Genomic DNA, 17625 nt, shown 5'->3' with positions numbered 1-17625 from the left:
AAGCCCCTCATCCCCTTCAAAACCCTCAAATGAATCCTCACCTGTCGATTCCTCAAATATCTCTCTAATCCTCTTCCTCTGTAACTCGTCAAATGAGTCTTGCTCCCGAGGATTTAGCATATCTTTGATACAAAGTTCAAAGATACTTGGAGTCAAAAAGCAAATAGAATATTAAGTTTCAATAAAAATTGCAAGAACATTGTACCATGAGAGTACTAGATCTGGGTGTAGGAAAGTGGTTCTCAACCTTGGGTCCCCAGATGTTTTTGACCTTCAAGTCCCAGATATCCTAACAGCTGGTAAACTGGCTGGGATTTCTGGTAGTTGTAGGCCAAAAATATCTGGGGATGCCAGGTTGGGAACCATGGTGTAGGGAGTCCAGAATCTAATTACCACTGAACCATGAAAGTCACTTGACTTGAGCCAATCCTCCCTTCTCAATCTGATCCACCTCAGCAGTTTATTGTTGAGAAAATGAATAGGGCAGCACAGTGATATATGCACTGTAGTGGAAAATTAAGAGAATGTTCTTAGACGTGAGAAAGGAACATCAATCTACTGCACCCTAAGCCCCTTCTACACTGCCATGTAAAATCCATATTATCTTCTTAGGATTATATAGCAGTGTAGACTCAGATAATCCAGTTCAAAGCAGATAATGTCTACTTCGATGATCTGGACTATATGGCAATTAGAAAGGGCCCTAGTTGAAAGGAGAATTTGGTTTTCCCTTCTGCCTGCTGGATGGAGAGGGCTATTTGCCCACCCCAATGAATAGAGAACCTTTTAAAATAGTTCCAGCCAGAACTAATTTTTAGGGCGAAGCACAACGTTTAAGGCACTCACCCCACTCAGCATTGGAGCAGCAAACATTGTACATCCTCTTACCCTACATCAGTGCACTATGGGGTCACCTCTGGGACCGGTAGGAATTTTTCCCCCTTTAAAAGGGTTTTTCGTCTACCCTTTACTGTTTAGGTTAATGGGTAATTGGAATGAGATGGAGCCATTAAATTGACTGTCATGTGGAAAACAAGCATACAATTTACATCTCGGTGTGCATCTAAGACACCAATTTTGGTGAAGTCCAGAAATGGGAACCCACACCTGTGAGTTCAGTCAACTGAGGTAGAGAGAAGCAGAAATGGCTTTGGAGTTGCGGGGGAATTCTAATCCCAGAAGTCACTTGACTTGGAGTTTGAATACTCCATTCAGTTTCCCTAAGCAGTTGCTCTGGTTATGTCTCAGATGTCTCGCTCAAGTTAGCTGAGGAGTCTGAAATGGCTACTGCCTTGGCTTACACAACACCAAGTTCAAACCCCCACTGTTAGCTGGTTGCAGTTCATGAAGAAAATTTAAATAGGTAACTATTTAATAAAAGTTGCCCATATACATCCCAACAAAGTTTACTGGTCTCATTATTGCATTAATGGGTGGGCAAAAGACACCCTGTTCTTTGCAGTAACCGCTGCCCATGAAGTTTGAATTGGGGGGGAAGGCAGGCTGTGGGACTCTATTTAGTTATATAACTAAGTAGCTGATCTAGCATATCTGCCAATATCTGAAGCTTGAGAAGAATTAAAACTGAGCAGCTAGATACGGTTCCTGTTCAAATTCTTTTTTAAAAAATTGGAAATTGAGAAACTGTAAAGGAAAGGAAAGGAGAGTGATAAATATAATAAAAGCTAATCTTTGAGTAAATTTAAACAGAAGGGAGGATCAAGAAATATTATTTCTGTTGGCTATTTAAATATTTTTGATGATGTCAGAGAGAAGGGAGTGTCAAGCATTAGTGCTAGAAATTATCAAGAAAAAGGCCCATGGCTTATAAAGATTAACTGCCCATTTAACTTAAGGTGATTTAGTATGAGTTATATTACATGGAACTTTAAGACATGGAGCCCCCGGTGGCACAGAGGGTTAAACCTCTGAGCTGCTGAACTTGCTATTAGAAAGGTCAGCAGTTCAAATCCGGGAAGAGGGGTGAGTTCCTGCTCTTAGCCCCAGCTTCTGCCAACCTAGCAGTTTGAAAACATACAAGTGTGAGTCGATCAATAGGTACTGCTCTGGTGGGAAGGAAATGGCTCTCCATGCAGTCATGCTGGCTATATGACCTTGGAGGAGTCTACAGAAAATGCTGGCTCTTCGGTTTAGAAATAGAGATGAGCACCAACGCCAAGAGTCGGACTAGAGTTAGAGGAAACCCTTTACTTTTACTTTAAGATTGTAATTGCCATTTGTCTAGGGAGGGAGGGTGTAAATATACTTAAAGTAGAACTTTGAAATATAGAATACAACTGTTGTTTCTACATTAGAATATATCTACTATACAAATTTATGAATTGGCCTTGTGTATGTTTGGATCTTATGGATTTATTTCCCCAAATAATATTATGCTATTTAGGGGCAAATAATGCATTGTATTTTTAACTATGATATTATATTGCATTAAATTATTTCTTTGTTGATGGGCATACTTTAATACTGCCTGTTAAATCATGAGTAAGCTCAAATTCAACAGGTAAGTCTCTGTACTGCTATAAGTCAATAAGTATATGCTTTCAATGAGAAGTGAAAAGCTTGAATGCTCTTAGTTTCCCACCCACACAATTGTTTCTTTGTGTTTACATTTGTCTCATTGGCCACGTATATTCTAAGGCAGTAAACCCGGATGCTACAGACTTGTTGAGAAGTCTTACTGGAAAGCAATAGATTTGCTCAGGAGAATTGTGACCCAGAATATTTATCTTTAAACAAACTTCAATTCCGTTTACATAATCTAAAGCTTATAAATGACAACTAGAATATATTTGCCAGTTATTCTCCTTCAGACTTCTGTGGAACATGGGAAACAGTGACCAACTGTAACAAGGTGATTTGATCCTGGAAAGAACTTCAGCAGGTAGAAATGATTTATATAAATTTTATATGTTCGTTCTTGGTTCGTTTTAGCCCATCGGCCGTATCAAAATGCTTGACAAACACACTTGACACATACACATTCATACAACCCACATTACAACCAAAGTTAAAATAAACAAGCTGTTAACAAGGGGCCAAGATCCAGATCCAGATCAAATATCCGCTTCACCCCTACAATTTTCCCAAATCGACTCCAAATATGTCGTTCTCAGCTGAGTTGCTTTATATAAAAAGGACTGTTTTGTAAGTTATTTTAGCATTCTTGCCGGCTAATAAAAATGTAGTTTTAATATAAGGATCCCAGTGTGTATTTTGTATAATGTATGATCTGAGTTATTGGTTTCTCTCTTTCTTATACAAGTTAGAACTAAACAGTTCATGTGTGATGTTTTCTACCTATGATGCTCCATAGATACAAAATCATTCATTATATGGAACTTGGTTAAGCCTTCCATGTTTGACCATTGTGTCCAGCTATTCAAATCTAATTCTAATAAATTTTCTCCCCAGATGTTTAGGCATTTCTGTCTTTAGATATTGGGCTGTTTGAAAAGTATGTTTAAAATGACTTAACCATTTTAGTGAGTTGGCTTTATTGAGGGTAGCAATGTCTTTCTGAGCTTTAATATCCAGTATTGGTTGTTCAACAATTTTTGGATCTAGTTCTTCTAGGAGATATGGATATAGGATCAAAAGTCCACAACTCCTAATTAGTTTTGTCAATTGAACAAGCCAAGAGATCTGATATTGATTTTTTTGTCTGCTCTAGCATGTACAGTTTTAGTAGTTTGTCATTTGCCATGGCATTCGATTAACACAGTAGAAGTACGCCCTAATTTTGGATAAATTATCAACTATATATATTCCCAGTTCTGCTCTTAGTGTGAAAGCTGGGGTCCTTTTGTCCACTCCCAAAAAGCTGTGCAGATGCTGTGATTGAGAATTCTCTAATAATGGTACCTGGTTTAGGTCCCAAACTTCAGCTCAGAGCCGGGCCTAGGTATTTTTCAAGTGTAGGCAAACAGAATTTTGGTGCCCCCCCCCCCCCAAACAATCACTGAAAAATAAAAGTGTTGGATAAGCGAAAATGTTGGATAATAAAGAGGGATTAAGGAAAAGCCTATTAAACATCAAATTACATTAAGATTTTACAAATTAAGCACCAAAACATCATGTTTTACAACAAATCAACAGAAAAAGCAGTCTCGACTGCGCCCCCGTATGTTTGGTGCCCAAAGTGATTTGCTTCATTGTTGGACCGGCTCTGCTTCAGCTCCGTATAAGAGAATGGAGGTAACCTTAGCCTTATATACTTTTAAGAAGTGGCATAATTATTATTTTGAGCATAAACAAATTGCCTAGAACAAACTTTGGCTTATTTTGGTTAATTGATGTAATGGATGTAAAGGGAAGTAGAAGAGAATTCTCCACATTGCAGGAAACTAGGAGCATTTCTTGTTTCTGTATGCTGTTTCAGTACCACCACGTACACAGCTTAATGAAACAGTACACTCACTCATAAATGCCTCTTATTGTGTTCAATATTCCTACTTCCTTTCTAAAGCTGGATATACACTGCCATGTAATCTAGTATTTGATCCCAGATTATCTGCTTTGAATTGGATTATATGAATCTACACTGCCATATAATCCAATTCAAAGCAGATAATCTGGGATCAGAAACTGGATTATATGGCAGTGTAGAAGGAGCCTAAAATTGTATACTAGTCCTGATATAGAGACAGTATTCCTGCATTAACTTTAGTGTTTCTAGAAAATACAGCATATATTCATTTTTTGCAAAAGCACACATTCACTTATACTGAAAGAAGTGCATGTATACATTCAGGCCCCTTCTACACTGTCATATAATCCAAATTATCAAAGCTGACAATCCACATTATCTGCTAAAAACAGGATTATACGAGTCTACATAGCCATATAGGGCATGGACCAGGAAACGGTGGGGGGGAGAGCAATTTTCCTCCTCGCACCCTTCCCTATCGTCTCCTAATGTGTCATTTCCTTGTGCCAGGAGGATGCAAGTAAGTTTACTTTACTTTTAAGAGTTGTTTTGGGGGGCTTCAGGTGGCTGCGTGCCATCCCAACTGTTATTGGAATGGCATGTAGCCACCCTGCCCAGGAAAGCCCGGGTTTTGGGCGGCTTGTGAGGACACAAATGAGTGCCAAAGTGGGTTTTAAAAGCTCATTTTGGTATGCATTTCTGGCCTGTCTGAAGTGCCCATAATCAAGTTCAAAGCAGATAATTTGAATTTTATATGGCAGTGTAGAAGGGGCCTCAGGGACCTTGTATGAAGGGACAATAATTACAATTTGCTAGTTAGGAAAGAAATTAACTGTGGTTTTTTTTTTCTCCAAGCAATATCGGATTCAAGACCCATCTTCAGTATGACAGCTCAACTAACTGATTTCTTTAAAAATTCCCTTTCTTTTTATCCAGACCATACATCTAAACCATGGTGGTACATCTAATTCTTTCTTCACTGGTCCTAGTTGCTGCAGCACAAAAACCCACAAGCTCACCTGCACACCGCATTCTTCCAGGATGGTTTCCGAATGCTTGTACATTAGTTATATGTGGTCCACCAGAGGGAGGCTCGAAAGATGAAAAGCAAGGTACTAAACTTTTCAAGGAGGCAGTTGACTCTGACTTCTCTATGTACTAGAGTGAAATGAGCAACCCTTGTATTGGCTTGTTCCACCCTGTTCTTCCATAACGGATCCTAGCACCAGACTCAAGGGCAGGATCTGAAAGAAAGATCATATCATCTATAAGGGAGATAGACAATCTGATGGCATCAAAGGAGCTTTTGTACTGCAGCTCCCATTATATCCTTCCCATTGACTATGCTAAATTGGATTTATGGGAGTTTTACCATGTTGACTACCTTAATCAAAAGTCAGAGTTTTTCCCAATATGGAGTATACGTGCAATGGTGGTATGATGTAATTGGCTGAAGTAACATGCTTTCCCACCAAAAAGCAGCTTTTCCTATTAGAATACACATCAAAGAGCATAGTTATATGAAAAATATCAGTGCTCTTTATTCTGACCAAATAAATGAGGAACCTCTTCCCATCCTCAATGCATATATTCATTGAAACTCAATGGGTCTGCAATGGGCCAAATAGTTACCCTTCACTTTCACACACTATTTAAGGGCCTCATCACATTGAGGTCCCTAACATGGGTGACAGTGGAGGAATTTGTTGGACAGTGTGGCAAATCCACGGTGAAGTGAGAAAAACCATCATACCGTACCCTGCATTGCTGCCTTCCCCAACACAAGGGGGAAGCAGCAGCACCTGGTTTCTTCCTGCACTGGTCCAGTTGTAGGCCATGAGAATATGGATAGCTAGCCACCTATATTCTCAGGGCTCTGTACTGGAGTCATCATAGGACAGAGACAGAAGTCCATGTGATGAGGTCCCAATTCTCACTGAGCTAGCAGAAAAAGTTGTACAAATGTCATTGAAATTGGTAGTGGCATTTCTTTTCTAATGGTCAGCAGTAGACATCAAAATTGATAGCACATTGTTTTGTCACAACATGCTAGACTGGCATTCTAAGATAATCTTTCTAAAATATTTTCTCAAGTTTTTCAAGGATTTTGTTTTTATCCCTTCCCCACCATTGTAAACATTATTCAGGCCATATCATGTGGTCAGTTATTTCTGTTTCAGGAGCATTACGCTGAAATCTTATACATTTTGTATACTTGACACAAAGGCCCCTTCTACACTGTCCTTATATCCCAGGATCTGATCCCAGGTTTTCTGCTTTGAACTGGATTGTTTGAGTCTCTATTGCCAGATAATCTGGGATAAACAGATAATCTGGGATAGGATCCTGGGATATAGCGCAGTGTACAAGCAGCCTAAGTCCTACCATAGATTTATTTCTGAATATACACACATAGAATTCAGCTACATGCTTGAATGCCAATGACACCTTACTGTCTGTACAAATTTCTCAGAGAGTGCATTTCTTCTTGCGTGGTCACTGTTTAATCCATACGTGTGGTAGCTTCTGCATCCACGCAGCTGTTTCGGATCCCTTTGAAAAGCTCTTGTAAAATTAAGGACTCCCTTAATAAGTCAGGCAGTGGAGCTTGAGGCCTCAATTCCTTTCATCCGCAAAAGCAGCAACATCCCTGACTTTCTATCGGTTTTCTATTAGGCTAAAGACTTTGGACTCCTTTTTGACTACTCTAACGGACATTCCTTTCAACCTAGGACTATTGGCAGGCCAGTATGGCATCCTCTTTGCCCTGAAAATGCTTGGCTTGTAGGGGGAAGCTACCTTAGGGCGATAGCCACCCTCATTGTGTACTTTGTCAGCAGGGGACCCTTCTGCCCCCGCCCACTCAGCCGCGTCTTCTGAAGCGCAGGCTGCCTTATGTGAACCAGTGGGAGACTTACCTCCAGGCTCTTCGGCTTCCCTCTCCCAGGCAAGCGGGAAAAAGACATCTAAACGGCCTACCACCCCTCCAGGAGATATCCAGGAAGGGGCGGAGCCAGCGCCTGCAAAATGCCGCTGCAAAACCAAGCGGTTTCCAGCCTCTGAAGCTGTTGGGAGGCGGAGTTTAGACTCCCAGCTCCTTTCCTTCCCAGGAACAAGCACTCCTCCCATTTTCCCCCTCAAAGCCTGCAGCAAACAGTGGACACTTCTATCCCTGCTGTGCTTTTGCCTCCCTCTGCAGAGGGTAAGGCTTTGGCAGCCATGCCACCTGCTCGAGCGATGGCTTGCCCCTGGAGTCGTTCTCTGGTTGCCCTCCCCCTCAAGCTGTGTCTCGTATGCTGCCACAAACAAGAGTGTAGCCTGTAAATACATCCCTTTTTGCCCCTTTCCTGCCAAACTGGCCTACTTCTCAACAAGGGGGGTGGTATTATTTCCCTCATCCTCCCATTCCATCCTATTTCCCTCAAGACCCTTCTCCCAAGGCCCTTTCTCCCAGTCCCACCCCCCCCCCCCCCAAAAAAAAGCCTAAAAACGTCCCAGGCACTTAAGTTGTTGGACAATGACTCTGATACTGATTCTGACTCTTCTGAGGAACAGGATGTTCCTTTAAATCAATAAGACTATTATTTTTCAAATCCTACACAGGAGGATTCTTCTTCCTTTGCCTCACTTATGTTGCGTTTGGCTCATTCCTTACAATTACCTTCTGTTTCCTCAGCTGATGAGTCAGTTGATGATTTTAATGAACAGTCCCTGGGCACTATGCTCCCAGCCCTTCATTATTTACTTAAACTTGCAAAAACACAGGCTGGACCTCCAGCGTCTGTACCTACAGTGTCAAAGCGAATAGATAGCCTCTATCGCATAGACCCGTCTTCAGCAGAATGGTTGCTGAAACCTACCAAGCTTAATTCCATTGTAAGTCAAGGTTGTTCAACCCAAAAAGTTTAAGAAAACTCAGACAGTACCTCCTGATAAAGAGGGGGGGGGGAATGGACACCTGTGGAAAAAAAGTCCATACTGCAGCCAGTTTGTTTACTCGCATGGCTCATTACCAGGCCTATATGGCTTCCTATCAGTCTTATTTGTGGGACACTTTAACACCTTATTTGGATCTAATTCCTGTACACCAGCAGCAACTTCCAAAAACTCTTCATCAAGAAGGTTTGCCCTTGGCACTTCATCAAAGAGATCTCGCCAAGCATACTGTGGATACAACAGGGAGAATGTTTGCTGTTGCAACAGCCATCCAGTGCCATGCTTAGTTAAGGTCTTCTACCTTGTCTGAGGAGGGGAGAGCTAAGACAGAAGAATTACCTATGGCAGAAAATAGTCTTTTCCATCCGGATACTGATTCTCAGTTAAAGAGTATGCAAAAGATTCGTGTAGCATCCCAGAAATTTGGGTTCATGCCTCAATCATCTAACCAACCTCGATTTAGGTGGTTTATCAACAGCCTTCATGGCCGGCCCCATTTAGACCTTTTCAAGGACAGAGTGTGAGACTTCCTATTCCTGGAAGGCGTAACGTGTCAGCTAGGGGACGCCAACAAACCGAGGGCAAACAGCAGGACCAGAATAGGAGTTGTTTTTGACAACCGCACCCTGGCATCCCTTTGTGATGGTGCTTCCCTCGTTTCACTGGGTGAAGGTGGCACTTTCTCTTCAGCAGTTACTTTCCCTCTTTTTGACACTCGCCTAGCACCATTTATTGAAGCTTGACATGCTATTACTCTGATTCCTGGGTGCTCAAAATTTTAGACCATGGTTATGCCATAGAATTTTTTGTACAACCCCCTGTAGGAACTCTTAGAGTTACTCCTCATTCTTCTGTTTTGTAGCAAAAAGTCCAGATTTAAGAAAAGGGGCTATATCTCCCTTGCCTCCCGATATGTTTCCTTTTTGCTTTTTTTCTAAATACTTTTTAGTTTCCAAAAAGGATGGTGGCCTCCGGCCCATTTTGGTCCTTAGGGAGCCAAATGCATATATCTTATATCGAAAGTTTAGAATGGTGACATTAGCAACTATTCTCCCTCTACTGCCCAACAATGCTTGGTTTGCAAGCATCGATCTTAAGAATGCTTACTGTCATATGGCAATTAGACCACAACATCATAGATTTTTGTCATTTTTTAACTAATGGGCAGGCCTTTTCATTTCGAGTACTTCCCTTTGACATTTTGACAGCTCCTGGGGTTTTTACGAAAGTAATGGCAGTGGTGGCAGCATATCTTAGGATTCACGGTGTAGTTATTTACCCCCTATATCGATGACTGGTTGTTGGTGGACTGGACATCAGAACAATTACTAAGCAACATTCGATTTACTATGTTATTGTTGCAGAATTTAGGTTTAATCATCAACCAGAAGAAATCTCACCTCCAGCCAACTCAAACTACCCAGTTCATTGGGGCCGTTTTGAATTCTAAACAAGCGAGGGCCTATCTGCCAGACAACAGGTTCCAGAATCTGCATACCTTGGTCCTTCAGCTTGTTCAGAAACCCCACATCTATACCAAGGACATTCAATGCCTTTTGGGGCACATGGCCTCTACTACTGCAGTCACTTTTTTTGGCTGGTTGCGTCTACGAATCTCCAGAGTTGGTTTCTTCATACCTTTCATCTTTTAAATGACAGTTCTAACAAACGCTTAACCATTCCGCTTTCCATCCACCGTTCGATTGGTGGACTCATCGAACCAACCTATGGGTTCCATTTTTGTTTCTTACCTATCCCTTTTAAACCTATGTTTTTAGCAGTGTGAGTCAATTGAGTATACTTAACTCACATTGTTATAATTGCTCTGAGTAATTAGTGCCTTGGTGCCTTTATTCAGGACTGGGTTGTTTAGAAGAAGGAGGGTCTGGCTAGAAGAGTAGAGTAGTAGAGTTGTAGTAGAGAATGAGTCAGACAGATGCACACGGGAACCACGACCTATCCCAGTTATGCCACCTCATGGGTAGATCGTTTAGCCTCATCCTTTCTCAGCTCGTAACAGTGAATGAGAAATTAGATCATCTCCTCAAAGGAATTTTGTTACTGGTAAACACCACTAGACTACAGGATGTTCCTGGGGAGGATAATAATAATACTGGTTATGATTTAAAGGAGGCCAGTTGTCCTTCAGATTTGGTGGGAGAGGTAGAACTTGGGCTCCAAAAGGGTAGTAAGGAGCTAAGATTAGAAAATGACGAGGTTGAGGGAGGGGATGATTTGTTAGTTGATCAAACTGTTCAAAGGAGGGAAGGTATGGATCTAGATTTGGCAGGGGTGAAGCTGATAACTAATTCTCCGTTGGAGGGGGATTTCTCTCCTCCATACGTAGAGGATTACTATGAACATCTTGTACAGACGAAACAGCTGGCTTTTCAAATTGAAGACTCGATATTGAATAGGGGTAGATGGACCTCGGAAAGAGTGATCCAGAGGTCCTTGGGTCAAATTCTTTCAAGGAGCCTGACGACAGTCAAGATAAAGATGATCACTTGGGCTACCATAAGGGCTATCAATCATATGATCGCTCTTTACGCCTTATCTTCACTTTTGAGGATAAGTCTATAACAGATGAATTATGGGCCCTTAGGTTCCGGCTGCTCTCATGGGGCATTACCATTAGAAGAGTATTTGTGGACCCCGTGATTCGCCCTTTGGTGGCCAACCTATCTTTACACACTCAACCATCTGTTAGGCCCAGAGATAATAGGATGTGTAGTCCTCAGCATAGGCTCCCCCCTTTAGAAAAGTCTCAATTAGAGACTCTGGCCCAATCCTTTTCCGTACCAGACCAGCAACTTTCACCCCCTTCAACCTCACTACGTTTTTCCAGTAGGCCCCATTTATCCCCTTCTTTTGAAGTTAAGTTAGATGGTGTGTCTAGTAACCTTTTGGATCCAGGGAGCTGACTAGATTCTCTTAAGGATGCTCCAATTGAGCCAGACTCCTTGGGGGGTGGGGAACAGGCGGGGGGTGGCTCCATCGAGGTCGTGTGGGGGAGGAGGAGGAATTGCCGTCAACGAATTTCCAGGGAGAAGTGCAACAGGGTTTTTGCGACCCTGGAGAAGGATAGGTGTGGTAGCCTCCATGGTAGCCCCTCCCGGTTGAAGGTCCTGCTGTTTAATGCCAGATCCGTCAAAGGTAAATCATCTATTATCCAGGATCTAATCATGGATGAACATGCGGATCTGGCCTGCATCACCGAAACCTGGTTGGATGATCTGGGTGGGGTTAGTCTTACCCAGCTTTGTCCTCTGGGTTTCAAGGTGCATCAGCAGGCCAGGCCAGGAGGGTGGGGAGGTGGGGTTGCGGTGGTCTTTAGGCAGTCCATCGCCCTGGTCAGATGCGTCGCTTTGCAATCGGTCGGGTTTGAGTGTCTCCACTTGAAGGTGGGTACCCGGGACAGTTTGGGGATTCTGCTGGTGTACTGTCCACCCCATGACACAGCAGTCTCCCTGCCTGAGCTAGCAGAGGTGGTTTCTAGCGTGGTGTTGGGTTCCCTGTTGGTGCTGGGCGACTTCAACATTCACGCTGAGACCACCTTGACAGGTGCAGCTCAGGAATTCATGGCTGCCATGACGACCATGGGTCTGTCCCAAATAATATCGGGTCCCACTCAACAAGCTGGACATACACTCGACCTGGTTTTTGTTGTGGGCGACGGTTTGGTCGGAGTGGAAGATCAAATTATTCTTCCATTGTCATGGTCCGACCACTATCTGATCAGTTTAAGACTAACCGTCTCTTCCAACCTCCGCAGGGGTGGTGGACCAGTTAAGATGGTCCGCCCCAGGAGACTTATGGATCCTGAGAGATTCCTGAGGTCTCTTGGGGATCTGTCTACCATGGAAGCTGACGATCCTGTCGATGCCCTGGTCACTCATTATGGCGAGTTGTCCAGGGCAATAGACACGATCGCTCCTGAGCGTCCCTTCTCTCTGCGTGGAGTTGCCCCAGCTCCCTGGTTTACTGGGGAGCTGGCGGAGATAAAACGTGCGAGAAGGAGACTAGAGTGCCGCTGGCGGACAACTCGTGACGTATCTGACTGAGCACGGTCTAGAGCCGCTATTAGGGCCTATTCCGCGGCGTTGCAGGCAGCCAGGAAAGTTTTCTCGACTGCCCGCATCGCGTCTGCAACAAATAGATCTTCAGAGTTGTTTCGAGTTGTTGGGGAGCTCCTCCACCCTCCTCAGGTCGGGGGAGCACCCGACATCTCGTCAACTCGGTGTAGCGAGTTCGCTCACCATTTTGCAGACAAAGTCGCTCAGATTCGTTCCGACTTAGACGCCGGCCTTGATGCATTGCCAGGTGAGGTAACCGAGGCATCTGTCCGATCTTGTGGGATTCGTTTCAGCTTGTGCAGCGTGATGATGTGGACAAGATTCTTGGAGCGGTGAGGGCGACCACCTGTGCCCTTGACCCTTGCCCATCTTGGCTCTTAAAACAAGCCAGTGAAGGGCTAGTTGATTGGTTTGTGAGAATAATCAATGCCTCTTTGGAGCAGGGCATATTTCCATCTGGCCTAAAACAAGCTGTGGTGAGGCCTGTTTTGAAGAAAGCCTCCTTGGATCCGGCTAACCTCAGTAACTACAGACCAATCTCTAACCTTCCATTCTTGGGCAAGGTCTTGGAGCGGGTGGTTGCTTCCCAGCTCCAGGGATTCTTGGAAGATATGGATTTTCTGGACCAATCGCAGTCTGGTTTCAGACCTGGCTACAGTACCGAGACGGCTTTGGTTGCCTTGGTGGATGACCTCCGCAGAGAGCTGGACAGGGGGAGTGTGACCCTGCTGGTTTTCTTGGACATCTCAGCGGCTTTCGATACCATCGACCATGGTATCCTTCTGGGACAGCTCTCTGGGATGGGCCTTGGGGGCACTGCATTGCAGTGGCTCCAGTCCTTCCTAGAGGGCCGTTCCCAGTTGGTGAAGCTGGGGGACACCTGCTCGGACCCCTGGCCATTGACCTGTGGGGTCCCGCAAGGTTCCATTTTGTCCCCCATGCTTTTTAATATCTACATGAAACCGCTGGGTGAGGTCATCCGGAGTTTTGGAGTGCGGTGCCATCTCTACGCGGATGACACCCAATTCTACTACTCCTTTCCACCTAATTCCAAGGAAGCCCCTCGGATACTGGACCAGTGTCTGGCCGCTGTATTGGCCTGGATGAGGGCGAACAAGCTGAAGCTCAATCCTGACAAGACAGAGGTCCTCCAGGTCAGTCGTACGTCTGATCGGGGTATTGGGTGGCAACCTGTGCTTGACGGGGTCGCACTCCCCCTGAAGGCGCAGGTCCGCAGCTTGGGGGTCCTCCTGGACTCTGCGCTGACACTTGAGGCCCAGGTGTCGGCCGTGGCTGGGAGGGCCTTTGCACAACTAAAACTTGTGCGCCAGCTGCGACCATACCTCGAGAAGTCAGATCTGACCATGGTGGTCCATGCCTTAGTTACCTCTAGACTGGATTACTGCAATGCGCTCTACGTGGGGCTGCCTTTGAAGACAGCTCGGAAACTACAACTAGTACAACGATCGGCAGCCAGGTTTCTAACTGGGGCAGATTACAGGGCGCGCTCAACACCGCTGTTTAAAGAGCTCCACTGGCTGCCATTTATTTTCCGAGCCCAATTCAAGGTGCAGGTTATCACCTACAAAGCCCTTAACGGTTTGGGACCCACCTACCTTCGAGACCGCATTTCCCCCTATGAACCCGCACGACCTCTTCGCTCGTCGGGGGAGACCCTCCTCTCGCTTCCACCAACTTCGCAGTTGCGGTTGGTGGGGACGAGGGAGAGGGCCTTCTCCGCCGTGGCCCCCCGGCTGTGGAACTCGCTCCCCAGTGAGATTAGGCAGGTCCCTACCCTACTTTCTTTCAGGAAGAGCCTGAAAACTTGGCTATTCCAGAAGGCCTTCGTTGACTGATCCTTGTGGGATCATGTTATTTACCTATTAAGCAGTAGACCCTCTGGATTGTTTTTAGGATTCATTCAGCACTTTAAGTATTACACCTGCTGTATAATTATCCCTCCCTGATAACTTGATATTGCTTTGCACCTTGGCCTGGATCTTTTGACCCAAATCGGGATTTTAATATTATTGTGTATATTGACTTTTATGACTGTTTTTAATCATGTCGAAGTTTTACTGCTCGGTTTAATGTTTTATCTGATTTGTGCTGTCGTGTCTGGGCATGGCCCCATGTAAGCCGCCCCGAGTCCCTCCGGGGAGATGGGGCGGGATATAAGAATAAAATTATTATTATTATTATTATTATTATTATTATTATTATTATTATTATTATTATTCCCTTTCGTTCCCTAAGACCATCGATGGTGTTATCAACGGATGCTTCACTGTCTGGATGGGGACCTCATCTCAAGGGCTTTACAGTGGCCCTTGGTCTGTGACAGAGGGAGCAAGACACATCAATTATCTAGAGCTCCTGATAGTGGAGAAGGCACTTCACTCTTTCAGCCACCTCCTACATGGTCAAGTACTCCAGATCACCACAGACAATACCACCATTGTTTTTTACATCAACAAACAGGGAGGCACAAGGTCCCAGTCCCTTCTCTGCCTCACACTTAGGATTTTGGATTAGTGCATAGCCAGGGACATTTCTATCATAGCTGTACATATGCCAGGCACCGAGAATTCTCTAGCCGATTCTCTCAGCTGGACAATTTATGTTGACCACGAATGGTCTCTACATCCCTCCCAGGCCGGGCACTTTTTCAACTATGGCAAACCCCTCTAGTAGATTTGTTTGCCTCTCCCTCCAACATGAAGTGCCAATTTTTTGGGGCTTGTCTTTCTCGCAACCTGCAGTCAGGATGTTTGGGAGATGACTTTCTCCTGGATTGGACGACCACACTGCTACATCTTTCTACCACTTCCTGTTGTCAAAAGTAGTTTCTCGAATCCAAACAGAGCACATCAACTGCATCTTGATCATACCGTGGTGGCCCCGCCAACCATGCTTTCCCATTCTTCTCCACCTAGAGGGCAACAACTACGTTCAGTTGCTACTCAAACAAAATTGACTGACTGCAGGCAGCACCACACTTCCTTATTGCCGTATCACACGCCTGCAGTTTATGGCATGGTGAATCCAACCTCTCAACTCTCTCAACCAGTAAGGGACATTTTGGACCTTGCTCTTTGGCCCACAACTAAACACTCCTATATTTGTAAATGATGTCATTTTTGTACCTTTGCTCAGGAGCAAGGGGTGGAACCCTTGAATGCACCTACAAATGTTTTGCTTCAGTTTTTGCTTTCCCTGTCTAATTCCAGATTTTCAATATCATCTCTAAAGGTTTATCTTTCAACCATAGCCTCCTTTAGGAAAGAACATTTTCTCCCTTCACCTTTTTCCAATCCCCTGGTGAAGAGGTTTTTGCAAGGATTTAAAAACATCTGACCACAAATACGTCCTGTGCCCCCCTCATGGAAATTGGTTGTCCTGTCATTTTTGACAAAATCACTCTTTGAACCTATGGCCACTTGTGATTTATGTCACTTATCTCGGAAAACTGCCTTTTTGTGGCCATTACTTCTGCTCGTCATGCTAGTGAGCTCACGGCTCTACGGGTCAATGAGCCTCATCTGAAATTTTTTAAGGACAAAGTTGTCCTTCGCACAGACATTTCCTTTTTGCCTAAGGCAGCATCTCAATTTCATATGTCCCAGGACATTGTTCTTCCAGCTTTCTTCCCAAATCTTCCCACACCCCTTGAACAGGCACTACACCTCCTAGATGTCCACAGAGCTCTCGCTTTTTATGTCCATCGCACAGCTCCATTGCGGAAGTCACCAAAGCTTTTTGTGAAATATCGTAAGGATGCTATAGGCCTCCCAGTATCCACTGGCAGCATGGATAGTGGCAACTATCTGTTTGGCATACCAGATGGCAGGACTGGACTTGCCTGTTCAGATCCATGCTCATTCTACTAGGGCAGTAACTACATCTACAGCATTCCTTCAAGAAGTTCCGTTGGATGACATTTCTAGGGCAGCCATTTGGTCAACACCTCACACTTTTATTACCCACTATAAGTTGGACTAGGCTGCCAAAAGGCATGCAACATTTGGTAGATCAGTTCCTTTTTCTGCTCTGACATGAAACCCACCATCCGTCAGACAGCTTGCTAATCTACCACATGTATGGATTTCACCTGTAACCATGTTTCTTTGAGTGGTCAACTGTGAAATTCACACAATCTGCCCATCCTCCCTACATTCTGTCATGTCTTTGCGATAACTGCTTTTGCAGTATGGAACTGAGGTCTCAAGCCCCACTGCCTGGCTTATTAAGGGAGAACTTGGTCAGGGCTGGAGTCCTTAATTTTACAAGAGCTTTTCAAAGGGATTCGAAACAGCTGTGTGGATGCAGAAGCTACCACATGTTTGGATTTCACAGTTGACCACTCGAAGAAACACAGTTACAGGTAAGCAACCATATTATAGCAGTGTACTGAGCTTGCTATCAGACAATGAGATTTGTTTCTCAACTTCTTCCTGCTTGAATCTAATAAATGTATTGAAGTGGAAACTGAAGCTGATTCAATCAAGGTCTGCTATCCTAGGAGTTTATTGGTGAAAGCCTGTCCAGGATCTAAGAGTAATTAAAAATGCAAGTGGGCACAACTTGATTGTCAGGGGACCATGGGTGAATAATGTCTGGCCACTGGTCCTACTTCAGAGGGGTGCAAACATACCCATTAGAAATACTTTCAATGATACCTTAGATAAATTTCTTGAAAGAAATGTTATTAGAAAAATGTTTTAAAATTATTCTTAGCTATTGTTCTTAGATTAAATTGTTCCAGTACATAGAAACAGCATTCTGATGAAGGATTTAAAGTATTACTGCATAAGAAATCTCATATATTTGACCAGACATTTTTGGTAAAATCAATTCATCTCTATAGAAGTATTTTTCCCCTCTCTTAGATTTACCAAGAATCCAAGAACTGTGGGGTCCACCAGGGACACCCCCCAACCCAGGATCAAAAGGAGACAATAATCTTCCGGGCAAGTATATATCATTATCATTAATCTAGTAGCAATAGTAGAAGGATTACTAATAGTAATAATAGTAGTAGTGATATTGCTAGGCATTACACAAAAGATAAATTAACATGGACACGGTTGTCAGAGCTAATAAGGGTCAAGTCTTAATACCTTATTTCTTTTGCTTATATAAAAATAAGTAAGGTTGTCATATGTC

At 43.9% G+C, this 17625-nt stretch overlaps 1 long non-coding RNA gene across 1 annotated transcript; it reads left to right on the top strand.

Annotated features, from left to right (window-relative positions):
• The first annotated feature begins 2424 nt into the window (after window positions 1–2424).
• Window positions 2425–17429, top strand: LOC134297670 (uncharacterized). Its single transcript, XR_010004492.1, has 3 exons — window positions 2425–2902; window positions 5384–5559; window positions 17349–17429. It is a non-coding gene; the product is annotated as an uncharacterized LOC134297670 (long non-coding RNA).
• The last annotated feature ends 196 nt before the right edge of the window (window positions 17430–17625 follow it).

This window comes from Anolis carolinensis, chromosome 3, assembly GCF_035594765.1.
Source record: "Anolis carolinensis isolate JA03-04 chromosome 3, rAnoCar3.1.pri, whole genome shotgun sequence".
In the NCBI taxonomy this organism is placed as follows: domain Eukaryota; kingdom Metazoa; phylum Chordata; class Lepidosauria; order Squamata; family Dactyloidae; genus Anolis; species Anolis carolinensis.
Note: the sequence above shows the minus strand (reverse complement) of the source record. Positions and strands in the feature narration are given on the sequence as shown.